Genomic DNA, 13,908 nt, shown 5'->3' with positions numbered 1-13,908 from the left:
TGATGTTACTTGAGCCATATATGAAGCCATTTTGACCTACTGAACAAATTTCTGGCAAATTAGTCCTTGATGGTGAAATTTCTATACAGACTAATTGACTCTGGGTGTTACATCAGACAGACAATAGGCCATATTTGAAAAAAGGAACAGATTTCTGGCCTAAGTACGCTTGATCTTGAACTTTCTATATATACTCTTTGACTCCTTATGATTTGACTTCACCCATACAGAAGTCCATTTAAGACCTACTGAACATATTTCTGGCAAGAACTTTCTTTACCTACTCATTGACTCCATCTCCAAATGACATATTTCTGGTCAAAGAGTACTCGATCTTGAACTTTTTTATAAATACATACTGACGCCTTTCTGATGTCACATCAGCCATATTGTAGTCACTATTTGACCCAATGAACATATTTCTGGCCGAAAAGTATTCAGCCATACAGGAGTCCATTTTAGACTTGATTAAACTTTTTCAGTCCCAAGAGTCCTCGATTCATGAAATTTATATACATGCCTCATTTTAATGTTACTTCAGTCATAGAGTATTGCATATTTGACATAATGGATATATTTCTGGCCAAAGAATACTCAATCTTGAACTTGTTATATATTCTTACACCTTCTGATGTCACATCTGCCTTATTGGAGTCCATATTTGACCTACTGAACATACTTCTGCTCAAAAAGTACTCGATTTTGAACTTTCAATACACACTCATTGATTCACTCTGATGTCACTTGAGCCATATATGAAGCCATTTTGACCTACTGAGAAAAATTTCTGGCAAATTAGTCCTTGATGATGAAATTTCTATACAGACTCGTTGACTCTGGGTGTTACATCAAACAGACAGTAGGCCATATTTGACCTAAGGAACATATTTCTGGCCTAAGTGCGCTTTATCTAGAACTTTTTAAATATACTCTTTAACTCCTTCTGATTTGACTTCACCCATACAGAAGTCCATATAAGGCCTACTGAACATATTTCTGGCAAGGAACTTTCTTTACCTACCTACTTATTGACTCCATCTGATGAAACGTCAGGTATAAAGTATTGCAATGTATACTGGTTAGGAGATTTAGGGAAAAGATGTAGAGAAAATAATTATCAAATGAAGAAAGTACATAAAAGGGCAACTCCATGACCAATGTATGCAACACAAAAATTTCATTCAATTTACAATGTTTGGGACCTCTCCAAGTCAGGGGTTTTTGTTTTTCAGTTGGCCTGGTTGAGTTTCGGTGAGTTGAGTTTTGCCAATTGTGGCAGCGGTTTCTTGTTAGAAGTGGTATATTGAGCTGACGGAAAGGTTTGGTTTGCCAGGCAGTGTTGTCAGTTTGGTTATAATAATATAGCAATAGGCCCACAAGGGGCAGGAATGCAGGTTGAAAAAAGTTAATTTCGAATTCCAAATTCAATTCCACATGACACTTTGTATGTAGAGGATGCCACTTAAAATATTTAGGTACAATGATGAAACGAGCATTTAAAAAAAAAAAAAAAAAAGGGAAGCCATAGACAAACCTCTCAAAAAACTGTTTTCAAAAACAGCTGAAGTACTAAGAGAAATGGAAAACAAGTACATATGTAGGGTTGAAGAAAAGAGCTAAACTAGTTAGAATTAAAAGTAGGCCAATTGAACAATCACCAAGAAAACTCCAACAAAAATGGATAAGTAACCCTGAAAGAAAAAAATATTGCATAAACGTTAGTTGACCGGTCCATAGGGAATTAAAATAATAAGCAGGCCTGCTGACAATTTACACAATTTTTCAAGTTTAACTCCACTGAGGTAAATCTTCTAACTCCTGACTGCTTTTTCGGACAAAATGGCGGATTCTGCGTTCTGATTGGTTAGTTCGCTTGTCAATCAAACTCCCAGCGAAGGGTCAATTATGGTTATAAAATGTATTTCATTAAAAATAAATTTAAAAAAATCCCGTAAAAAAACGGTAATTTTCTGGCAGCAGGGGCGCCAGAAAAATACTGTCAAATAAATGAAAATAAATGTCAGAAAAATAAAACAACGGAAAATAAATGTCTTATTAAATGTATTAAAATAACGGTTATTTTCCGTTATTTTCCGTTATTTTTCTGGCGTCTCTGCTGCCAGAAAATTACCGTCTTTTTACGGGATTTTTTTAAATTTAATTTTTAATGAAATACATTTTATGTGTAATTTTTTTTACAGTGTAAGAAAGTCAAGTCAAGTCACCCTTATTTATATAGCGCTTTTTACAATGCAGATTGTGTCAAAGCAGCTTTACATTGATAATTGGTATATAATTTTCCTTTTAAAGAATAGTGTCAATGCAGGCAGATCAAAAGCACTGTTGAATAAATGTCAAGAATACTGTTGAATATCAAATGTCAAGTCAAATTAAATTAAATTAGGGCTGCACAATTAATCGTATTTTAATCACGATAACGATATCTGCTTCTCCTGATTGATTTTAAATAATCGTCACGATATTGGCCCACTCTATGAAAATGAACATAATTCGGAAATATTGGAAGTAATATTAGGAGTTTCGCTGCTTTTATCTTTTGAAGTTCCTAAAGGTTTCACCAGTTTTCATAATGTTGATCAGCTAGAAATGATTGTTCTTTGCTTTACAAATTTGCCAGGCAATTTGAATCTGGTTTGTCTTATTGCAAACGAATTTTGTTGCTTTAAAATCTAATGTGAATACATATTACAAAGCGCTCACCAAAACCATGTTTTGTATTGATTTACCATCTAACGAAGTTATCATAGTTGGTTAAATTAAGTCGTTGTGCCACCTACAGGCCTTTTGGGTGAATTGTAGGTTGGTAAAGAACTTGCAAAATAGCCATAATTACATTACTCTTTTTGATAGAATCAACGTAATTAATAATCGTGATTATAATTTTGAGGAAACTGTGGCACTGGCTGTCGTGTCGATGAGGCCTTCACAATGGATGATCTAGAAAGACTAATATTAGCGTAGATGCCATTCTTTTTCTGATGTAACGAGTACATCTGGTGTTATAGGAAGTGTTCCCGGTTCCGGCTGAACTAATTTATGCAGCCTAATAATCCTTTAACGGATTTGAAAATATAAATTTATAATGTGTTATGTGTATGCCAGGTTAAAGAGATGCGTTTTTAGTCTAGATTTAAACTGACAGAGTGTGTCTGCATCCCGAACAATGCTAGGAAGATTGTTCCACAGTTTAGGTGCCAAATAGGAGAAGGATCTACCACCTGCGGTTGATTTTGATATTCTAGGTATTATCAGCTGGCCTGAATTCTGAGATCGCAATAAACGTGAAGGACTATAATGCATTAAGAGCTCGCTTAGGTACTGGGGGGCTAAACCATTTAGTGCTTTGTAAGTAATTAACAAGATTTTAAAATCTATACGATGTTTAACAGGAAGCCAATGCAGTGATGACAGAACTGGGCTAATATGGTCATACTTCCTAGTTCTAGTAAGAAATCTAGCTGCTGCATTTTGTACGAGCTGTAGTTTATTTATCAAGCGAGCGGAACAACCACCCAGTAGAGCGTTACAGTAATCTAACCTCGAGGTCATGAACGCATGAACTAACTGTTCTGCATTCTTCATTGAGAGCATATGCCGTAGTTTAGATATATTTTTAATATGGAAGAATGCGTTTTTACAGATGCTACTAACATGACCTTCAAATGAAAGATTGGTATCAAAGAGCACACCCAGGTTCCTAGCTGACGACGAAGACTTAACAGAGCAGCCATCAAGTGTTAGACAATATTCTAGGTTATTACGTGAAGAAGTTTTCGGTCCAAAAATTAGAATCTCTGTTTTTTCTGAATTTAGTAGTAGGAAATTACTACTACGAGAGTGAATTGGTAAGTTTCGTCAGGGCGCGAAGAAATCTCAGTACTATGGTACGGTCTAAATCCTGACTGGAAATCCTCACATCTCATCATTTATATACAAACTGATATTATTTCTTTCTAAAAAGGAAAGAGAATATTGTGATCATAGTTGCGATGAAACTGCCTTTTCTAGTATTTTTGACAGAAAAGTAATTTCTTTCTAAAAAGATTTGAGATTGGCAGAAAAGTAAGATTTGAGATTGGCTATAATTGACTAATTCTTTAGGATCTAGTTGTGGTTTTTTAATAATAGGTTTAATAATAGCCAGCTTAAAAGTTTTTGGTACGTATCCTAATGACAAAGATGAATTAACAATATTAAGAAGGGGATCTATGACTTCTGGAAGCATCTCTTTCAATAGCTTAGTTGGTATAGGGTCTAAGATACATGTTGTTGATTTTGATGATTTAACAAGTTTAGACAATTCTTCCTCTCCTAAAGCAGTAAATGAAATGAATTTTTCCTCAGGGACACTACAATGCAAGGTCTGACACGATACTGTAGTAGACGGTTGCATGGTTATAATTTTCTCTCTAATATTATCAATCTTGCAAGTAAAGAAGTTCATAAAGTCATTACTGCTGTGCTCTTTGGAAACATCAGAAGTTGAAGCTTTATTTCTTGTTAATTTAGCCACTGTATCAAACAAATACCTAGGGTTGTGTTTATTTTCTTCTAAGAGTTTTGAAAAATAGGCAGATCTAGCAGTTTTTAAGGCCTTTCTGTACTCAATAATTTTCTCTCTCCACGAAATGCGAAATACTTCTAGTTTTGTTTTCTTCCAGCTACGCTCCATTTTTCTGGCTGCAGTTTTTAGGGCCCGAGTGTGCTCATTGTACCATGGCATTGGATTAAATTCCTTAATCTTTTTTAAACGCAAAGGAGCAACTGAATCTAATGTGCTGGAAAAGACAGAGACAATAGTTTCTGTTGCAACATCAAGGTCTTCTAAGCTGTCTGGTATGCTAAGGCGATGAAACTGATCAGGAAGATTATTTATAAAGCGATCTTTAGTGGTAGAAGTGATGGTTCTACCATATTTATGGCGGGGAGGCAGTTTAGCCGCTTTCACCAAATGTAATATACACGAGACTAGATAATGATCTGAGATGTCGTCACTCTGCTGCAGAATTTCAACGGCATCAATATCGATTCCATGTGACAATATTAGATCTAAAGTATGATTACGACAATGAGTGGGTCCTGACACGTGTTGTCAAATCTGACCTAAATTATAAGCATTTTAAAATACTTACAATCAGACAGAAGACTTCTCCGTTGTCTGTTCAGGCTCAACGACTTAAATTAATGCCACATGAGGCCGAGTTTAGTTATAAAGTTATAAGTTCATTTATTTATTACATTAGTATTACTAGCATTACATATATTCTACTAACATTCTAGTAATTAAATAAAGTATAAGTATTAATGTCACGTGTAGCTGGTAGAGAGACGAGGCAGATACGGATTTCCACAATCATAGACAATACTTTAATCAACACGAGCAAGGAGTAACCAAACATACACTTAACATAAACAGAGAACGGACGAGGAGTGAAGGGAGTGAGTGCAATATATGGGGAGTGCTGACAATAGAGTCCAGGTGCAGGTGATGAGTGATGATGAGGAGCTGACGAGGGAAGTGAGTGCAGGTGTGGAGAACAGGAGGATCTTGGGAAATGGAGTCCAGGGGAACAAGGGATCCGTGACAGTACCTCCCCCTCCCGGTAGGCGCGTCCTCGCGCCGTAGATGGAACAACCGGGGTGGGCGCCCTGGAGACCTCAAGCCGGAGCAGGGGGAGGAGAAGACTGGAGTGGAGGTGTCCAGGGCGGTTTCCAAGGCCATGGCGGGTCAGGAGACGAAGGCAGCCACGGCGGGTCAGGTGCAGCGGGCAGCCACGGCGGGTCAGGTGCAGCGGGCAGCCACGGCGGGTCAGGTGCAGCGGGCAGCCACAGCGGGTCAGGTGCAGCGGGCAGCCATGGAGGGTCAGGGGCCGAAGGCAGCCATGGTGGGTCAGGGGCCGAAGGCAGCCATGGAGGGTCAGGAGCCGAAGGCAGCCATGGAGGGTCAGGGGCCGAAGGTAGCCATGGTTGGTCCGGGACCGAAGGCTTAGGGCCGTTGAGCCCAGGCGGCGGTGAAGGACCGGCGGGAGATGGCGAAACTGTAGGCTCCGCCGACCGAAGCGCAGCCGGGGCTCCAGAAGGCCGCAGTGGAAGCAGTAAGACAGTCAACAAAACGAACACCGGGGGGAGTGAGGAGGCCAACTGGAACTGAGGGACGGAGTGACGGAGCGGAGACGGAGGAGTGTAGTCCAGAGGGGAGGGCAGGCTGACGAGTGAACAAGGTGTGAGTGGAGGCAGGATGGATACTGGTGAAGCTGGTGGACTGATGGGCAACGGTGGAGCAGAGGGAGGTTGGAGCCGGGGTGAAGGTAATCGCCCAGAGGTCTGAGGTGGAGATCTGGGCGAGGGGGCTTGAGGTGGAGGTGCAGTGAGTACATTAGTGGGAGGAGGCGGGAGAGGGAGGCAGGGAGGGAAAACAGTCTTTGAATTAGAGACTTTTAGAGCAAAGTTCATCATAATAAAGGGCTCGGTGGTGGCAGGAGCGGCTGGCTCGGCGGCGGCGGCTGGAGCGACTGGCTCGGCGGCGGCGGCTGGAGCGGCAGGCTTGGCGGCGGCGGCTGGAGCAGAGGGCTCGGCGGCGGCGGCTGGAGCAGAGGGCTCGGCGGCGGCGGCTGGAGCAGAGGGCTCGTAGGCGGCGGCTGGAGCGGCAGGCTCGGCGGCGGCGGCTGGAGCAGAGGGCTCGGCGGCGGCGGCTGGAGCAGAGGGCTCGTAGGCGGCGGCTGGAGCAGAGGGCTCGTAGGCGGCGGCTGGAGCAGAGGGCTCGTAGGCGGCGGCTGGAGCAGAGGGTTCGTAGGCGGCGGCTTGAGCAGAGGGCTCGTAGGCGGCGGCTGGAGCTAAGGGCCAGTCCATCCCCTCAAACACAACTAGAATGCCCGTTGGAACGGGAGTGGGCTCGCTGGCGGACACTGGAGAGAGCTCAGCAGCAGGCTTGGAGAGGATTGGAGCGGGCTCTGGAGAGACTGGAGCGGGCTCTGGAGAGACTGGAGCGGGCTCTGGAGAGACTGGAGCGGGCTCTGGAGACACTGGAGCGGGCCCTGGGGATACTGGAGCGGGCTCTGGAGACACTGGAGCGGGCTCTGGAGACACTGGAGCGGGCTCTGAGGATACTGGAGCGGGCTCTGGAGATACTAGCGCGGCTTGCTTCCTCCTCCTCCGTTTACGGGACCCAGTTGAGGAGTGTGGGTTCCGTGTGGGGCAGGCAGGGAGTTCGCTGGAGGGGTATGCGGAGGAAGACGGAGGTTGACTGACTGGCCCGGCCAGCCGTGTTTCTAGATGGACTGGAGACATACACTGATCCTGAACCTCATCCACAAAGAATTTGGAGCCATTTAACCACAAAATTAAATTGATAGTTTCACTTAAGGAGAAACGATAATCAGGTTCATCAAAACGGATAGTGTCGTCATCCAATCCATCCAGAAACAAGGAGATCAAACATGCTTCAGGCCAGTCAGACAAGAAAGCAAGCTCAACGAACTCCTCCACATACCTCTCCAGCGAATGACCCACCTGAAGGAGCCCGATGAGGCGATCGCCGGTTGACAGATGGGAGAGAGGCGTTGGAGGAGCAAGAGCCAGGGAGCTGGGGAAAGTCTCCATCTTTTTTTTTTTGTGGAAAATCCGAGCTGTATAGGTCCGTTCTTCTGTCACGTGTAGCTGGTAGAGAGACGAGGCAGATACAGATTTCCACAATTATAGACAATACTTTAATCAACACGAGCAAGGAGTAACCAAACATACACTTAACATAAACAGAGAACGGACGAGGAGTGAAGGGAGTGAGTGCAATATATGGGGAGTGCTGACAATAGAGTCCAGGTGCAGGTGATGAGTGATGATGAGGAGCTGACGAGGGAAGTGAGTGCAGGTGTGGAGAACAGGAGGATCTTGGGAAATGGAGTCCAGGGGAACAAGGGATCCGTGACAATTAAAAAGTTCTTCAGTCAAGACAATATCAGCGATGGAGGCTTCATCAGCTTTGGTTCTGGTGTCGGAGAAGCCGTCTCAGGTGTGAAGCAGCCCCCTCCTGTTCTCTTCATGTTCTAGCCTTTTATAGACTATCTGACCACTTAATGTCATCTTCTTGGGAATTCCCCTCATCTGTCTATATACAGGTGCTGGTCATATAATTAGAATATCGTGAAAAAGTTCATTTTTTATTGTAAATTATTTTAAAAAATGAAACTTTCATATATTCTAGATTCCCTACATGCAAAGTAAAACATTTCAAAAGTTTTTTTTTTTTTTTAATTTGTTGATTAGAGTGTACAGCTCATGAAGGTCTAAAATACAGTATCTCAAAATATTAGAATATTTACATTTGAGTTTTATTAAATGACCATCCCTACAGTATAAATTCCAGGTACCTCTTGTTCTTTGAAACCACACTAATGGGGAAGACTGCTGACTTGGCAATGGTCCAGGAGACAATCATTGACACCCTCCACAAAGAGAGTAAGTCACAGAAGGTCATTACTGAATGGGGTGGCTGTTTACAGAGTGATGTATCAAAGCATATTAAATGCAAAGTTGACTGGAAGGAAGATATTGGGTAGGCAAAGGTGCACAAGCAACTGGGATGACCACAAGCTTGAGAATACTGTCAAGTAAAGCCGATTCAAACACTTGGGAGAGCTTCACAATGATTCGAATGAAGCCGGAGTCAGCGCATCAAGAGTCACCACACTCAGACATCTTCAGGAAAAGGACTACCAAGCCACTTCTGAAACAGAAACAACGTCAGAAGCATCTTACCTGGGCTAAGGAGAAAAAGAACTTGACAGTGAACAGTGGTTGGAAGTCCTCTTTTCAGGTAAAAGTAAATTTTGCATTTCATGTTGAAATCATGGCCCCAGAGTCTGAATGAAGACTGGAGAGGCACAGAATCCAAGCTGCTTGAAGTCTAGTGTGAAGTTTCTGAAGTCAGTAATGATTTGGGGGGGCCGTGACGTCTGCTGGTGTTGGTCCATTGTGTTTTATCAAGTGCAAAGTCAATGCAGCCATCTTCCAGGAGATTTTGGAGCACTTTATGCTTCCATCTCCTGACAAGCTTTATGGAGATGCTGATTTCCTTTTCCAGCAGGACTTTAGCACCTGCCCACAGTGCAAAAACCACTTCCAAGCGGTTTGCTGACCATGATATTACTGTGCTTTATTAGCCAGCCAACATGCCTGACCTGAATCTATGGGATATTTTCAAGAGAAAGAAAAGAAACAGCCGATCCATCAATATACAGATGATCTGAAGGCTCAATAGTGCCTCAGCAGTGCCACAGGCTGATCACTTCCATGCCACACTTCACTGATGCTGTAATTTGTGCTAGGAGCAAGTCATTTGCTGTAATATGTGCTGCCGACCAAGTATTGAGTGCACAAATGAACATACTTTAAAGAACTTGAACTTTTCTGTTTTGCAAATCCATTTTTTGATTGATCTTAGGAAATATTCTAATATTTTGAGATACTGGATTTTGGACTTTCATGAGCTGTACGCTCTAATCATCAAATTTTAATAAAAAAACTTTTGAAATGTTTTATTTTACATGTAGGGAATCTAGAATATATGAAAGTTTCATTTTTAAAAATAATTTACAATAAAAAATGAACTTTTTGATGATATTCTAATTATATGACCAGCACCTGTATAGAGGCCTTGTCTCTTTGTTCTGGACTCTTCTCCTCTGCTGTGTCCTGCGCTTCTGATCAAGACATCCTTGTCATGGAAAGAATGACAAATGCAATTGCAAGTTAATCTCTTTATTAGAGCTTCACACACAGAGTAGGTCAGCAAACGGAGAAGACAACAACAGGAGAGTGGTGACGCAGGGACTTCGATGGGCAGCGGGAATCCAGTGGTGAGGTGAGAAGGTGTCGTGAGTCCGTGAGTCCGTGAGTCCGTGAGTTCAATCCAATGTGAGAGTCCAACGAAGAACAGGAACAGGAAACAACGACGAGATAATCCACTCCGGGGAACAAACAAACACAAGAGAGCACAGGACAAACACCAGGACTCCAAACAACGATCTGACAAACACAAGGCGTTAAATAGGCAGATGGTAATTGCACACAGCTGCCGCTGATCAAACAATCAGCAGCGACGCCCACACGAACAATCAACCAGACACACCCACACAAACACACAGACACCAGAATGAGACAGCGGATTCATCAACCATGACAGTACCCTCCCTCCTAGGAACGCCTCACGGCGTTCCCAGAACCACCTACCTGTCGATTGTAATCATCAATAAGGGAGTGATCCAGGATGTCCCTAGCAGGAACCTAACTTCTCTCCTCCGGACCGTAACCTTCAGAATCCACCAAGTACTGGAATCCACGTCCCCTCCGCCTTGAGTCCAGAATACGATTGACCGAATAAGTAAGCTCCCCGTCTACGAGTCGCGGCAGTGGGGGAACCGGAGTAGGCGGATTAAGATGTGAATGAAACACAGGTTTAATTTTGGAGACATGAAAGGCGGAATGAATTCTCCTGTACGCTGGAGGAAGTTTGAGTCGGACTGCCACCGGACTAATGATCTTGGTGACAGGGAACGGGCCGATAAATTTGGGAGCTAACTTGTTAGAAACGGAGCGGAGCGGAATATTGTTGGTAGAAAGCCACACTTTTTGACCCACGACGTATACGGGAGGCTTCGACCGGTGGCGATCAGTCTTAGCCTTGGTGCGCACCCTCACTTGCAGAAGAGTCTCACGGGCTCTACTCCAAGTACGGTGGCACCTCTGGACAAAGGCGTGAGCGGAGGGGACCGTGACTTCGGATTCCAGACTGGGAAAAACAGGTGGCTGGTAACCTATGCTACATTCAAACGGTGAGAGGCCCGTGGAAGACACTGGTAACGAATTATATGCGTACTCAATCATAGAGAGTTGTTGGCTCCAGGAGGAAGGATTCTTGGAAGCCAAACATTGCAACATTCTCTCCAAATCTTGGTTGGCTCTCTCGGTTTGACCATTGGTCTGGGGATGGAACCCAGATGAAAGACTGACAGTCGCCCCCAGTAATCTACAAAACTCTTGCCAAAATTTGGACACAAATTGGGGACCCCTGTCGGACACCACATCTACCGGGAGGCCATGTAACCGAAAGATGTGGTCAACGACAGTTACCGCTGTCTCCTTAGCAGAGGGTAATTTGGTTAAGGGAATGAAATGAGTCGCCTTCGAGAATCGGTCCACTACGGTCAAAACGACCGTGTACCCTTGAGAGGGTGGGAGGGCGGTGACAAAATCTAGCGCAATGTGGGACCAGGGTCTCGAAGGGACAGACAGCGGTTGGAGTAACCCATCTGGGGGTCGGTTGGAAGTCTTACCAGTGGCGCAAACCGAGCAAGCCAAAACAAAACTGCGAATGTCACGAGCCATGGCAGGCCACCAGAATTGTTGCTTAACCAAAAACCTGGTACGATTAACCCCTGGATGACAAGCTACGTTGGAACAGTGACCCCATTTGATAACGCAGGACCTCAACCTCTCCGGCACAAATAAACGATTCGGTGGGCACCCGGGCGGAGGCGTTACCCCTTCTAAGGCCACCAAGACCTTCGATTCGACCTCCCATGTAAGAGTGGAGACCACTAATGTCTCGGGAAGAATACACTCGGGAGTAGACGGGCGTTCGGAAGGATCAAAAATGCGAGATAAAGAATCAGGCTTGATGTTTTTGAAGCCCGGGCGGTACGAGAGAGAAAAATCAAATCGTCCAAAAAAAAGTGCCCACCGAGCCTGTCTGGAGTTAAGTCTTTTAGCTGATCGGATATACTCTAAGTTCTTGTGATCAGTCCAAACGATAAAAGGTACCCCCGAACCTTCCAACCAATGTCGCCACTCTTCCAATGCTAATTTGACTGCCAACAACTCTCTGTTACCAATGTCATAATTGCGTTCGGCGGGAGATAAACGATGAGAAAAATACGCGCAAGGGTGCATCTTATCGTCTGTGGGAGAACGCTGAGATAACACTGCACCTACCCCCACCTCTGACGCGTCGACCTCCACCACGAACTGACATGAGGAATCAGGGGCAATGAGAATGGGAGCCGAAACGAAGCGACTTTTCAGTTTGGTAAATGCAGCCTCCACTGCATCGGACCACCTGAACGTCGTTCTGGGGGAGGTCAAGGCGGTCAGAGGTGTGGCTAGTTGGCTGAAATTGCGAATAAACCGCCGGTAAAAATTGGCAAACCCCAGAAACCTCTGTAGGGCCTTACGGGAATCTGGACTTGGCCAATCCACCACAGCCTTAACCTTGTCAGGATCCATGCGCACTCCCTCAGACAAGACGATGTACCCTAGGAAAGAAACAGACTGTGCATGAAAATCACATTTCTCCGCCTTGACAAAAAGCCCATTCTCTAACAGACGTTGAAGCACTCGTCTGACGTGTTGAACATGCTCCTGGAGAGACGAAGAAAAAAATCAATATGTCATCCAGGTAGACATAAATGAACTGGTCAACCATATCTCTCAACACGTCATTGACGAGTGCCTGGAAGACCGCTGGGGAGTTGGACAGCCCGAAGGGCATGACCAAGTATTCAAAGTGCCCCCTAGGGGTGTTAAAAGCGGTCTTCCATTCATCCCCCTTCCTGATACGAACCAAATGATATGCGTTTCTTAAGTCCAATTTAGTGAAAATGGATGCTCCTTGCAACCTCTCAAAGGCTGAAGACATCAACGGCAAAGGATAAGTATTCTTTACCGTGATGTTATTCAACCCTCGGTAATCAATGCAAGGTCGCAAGGAACCATCCTTCTTCCCCACAAAAAAGAACCCCGCCCCCGTTGGAGAAGAGGAAGGGCGGATGAACCTCGCTGCCAGATAATCAGAAATATATTTCTCCATGGCCTCCCTCTCGGGAGCGGACAGAGAGTATAACCCTCTGGAGTCTGAGGCTGATTTGGGGCCTGGAGAAGTTTTGACATGCCCTGACATTTGTGCTTTTTTCAGTTGTTCATAAACATATTAATGGAAAAAGTGTCATTACACTGTATTCAGCACAAACTAGGCTACAATAATATGTGAGGAACATGTATGTACATGTTTGTGTTTTTGAAGGAATAACATTTATGCGTGGTTATTGAAAAAACAAAAAACTTAAGTCACTGAAATAAGGCCAAAAAAAGTATAGTAAATCTGTGTTTACAATACTTTAGGGTATTGGAGGTTGTAAACTAGAGTTTTTGCTTAAAAATTATGTAAAAATTATGCTGCCTACTCCTTCATATGAAACAATATATTGATTTAGGTTTTGTAAGACACTTTTTGCCAAGAAACACAGTATGTGTGGAGGCGTGAATCACCACTGAATAATGGGCCATTCTCACCTGAGAAGACAAAAGAATTGCATAGTAATGAGCTGAAATGACTTGCATATTAATGAGGCATTTCAGTCAGGTAGGCTGTGAAAAAAACCTTCTGTGATGTCTCAAGCTCATCATGATATATGAAACATACAGAAAAATATTATTACAATATAAAGTAATGGTTTTATATTATACTTTAAAATATAATGTATTTCTGTGATGCAAAGAGTCTGAATATAGGCTTTTAGTTTAAAAGCATGCACATTTGGAGAAATATTGGATTCTCATATGCTTATGTCAATTTTCTATACAGAGGAGTTATATTTATTTAATATTCATTGTCATTACTATGAGCGCTGGTGTTTTCAATTCATCCTTGAAGTCGGAGGGCGCTCTCTGTGCATTTTTAGTCCACAAATTCATCTAAAAGAAGAAGAGGCTATTCCATGAATGGAGTTTCCAATTCATACTGCAGCCGGAGGGCGCTAAAGAAACAAAAACTCATCTAAAATTCATCTATAGAAGAAAAGAAAACAGGAACTAACTGCATGTCTTCTAGAGCTC

The sequence above is a fragment of the Megalobrama amblycephala genome, linkage group LG17 (assembly GCF_018812025.1).
Source record: "Megalobrama amblycephala isolate DHTTF-2021 linkage group LG17, ASM1881202v1, whole genome shotgun sequence".
Classification (NCBI taxonomy): Eukaryota; Metazoa; Chordata; class Actinopteri; order Cypriniformes; family Xenocyprididae; genus Megalobrama; species Megalobrama amblycephala.
This window is presented reverse-complemented; position numbering follows the sequence as displayed.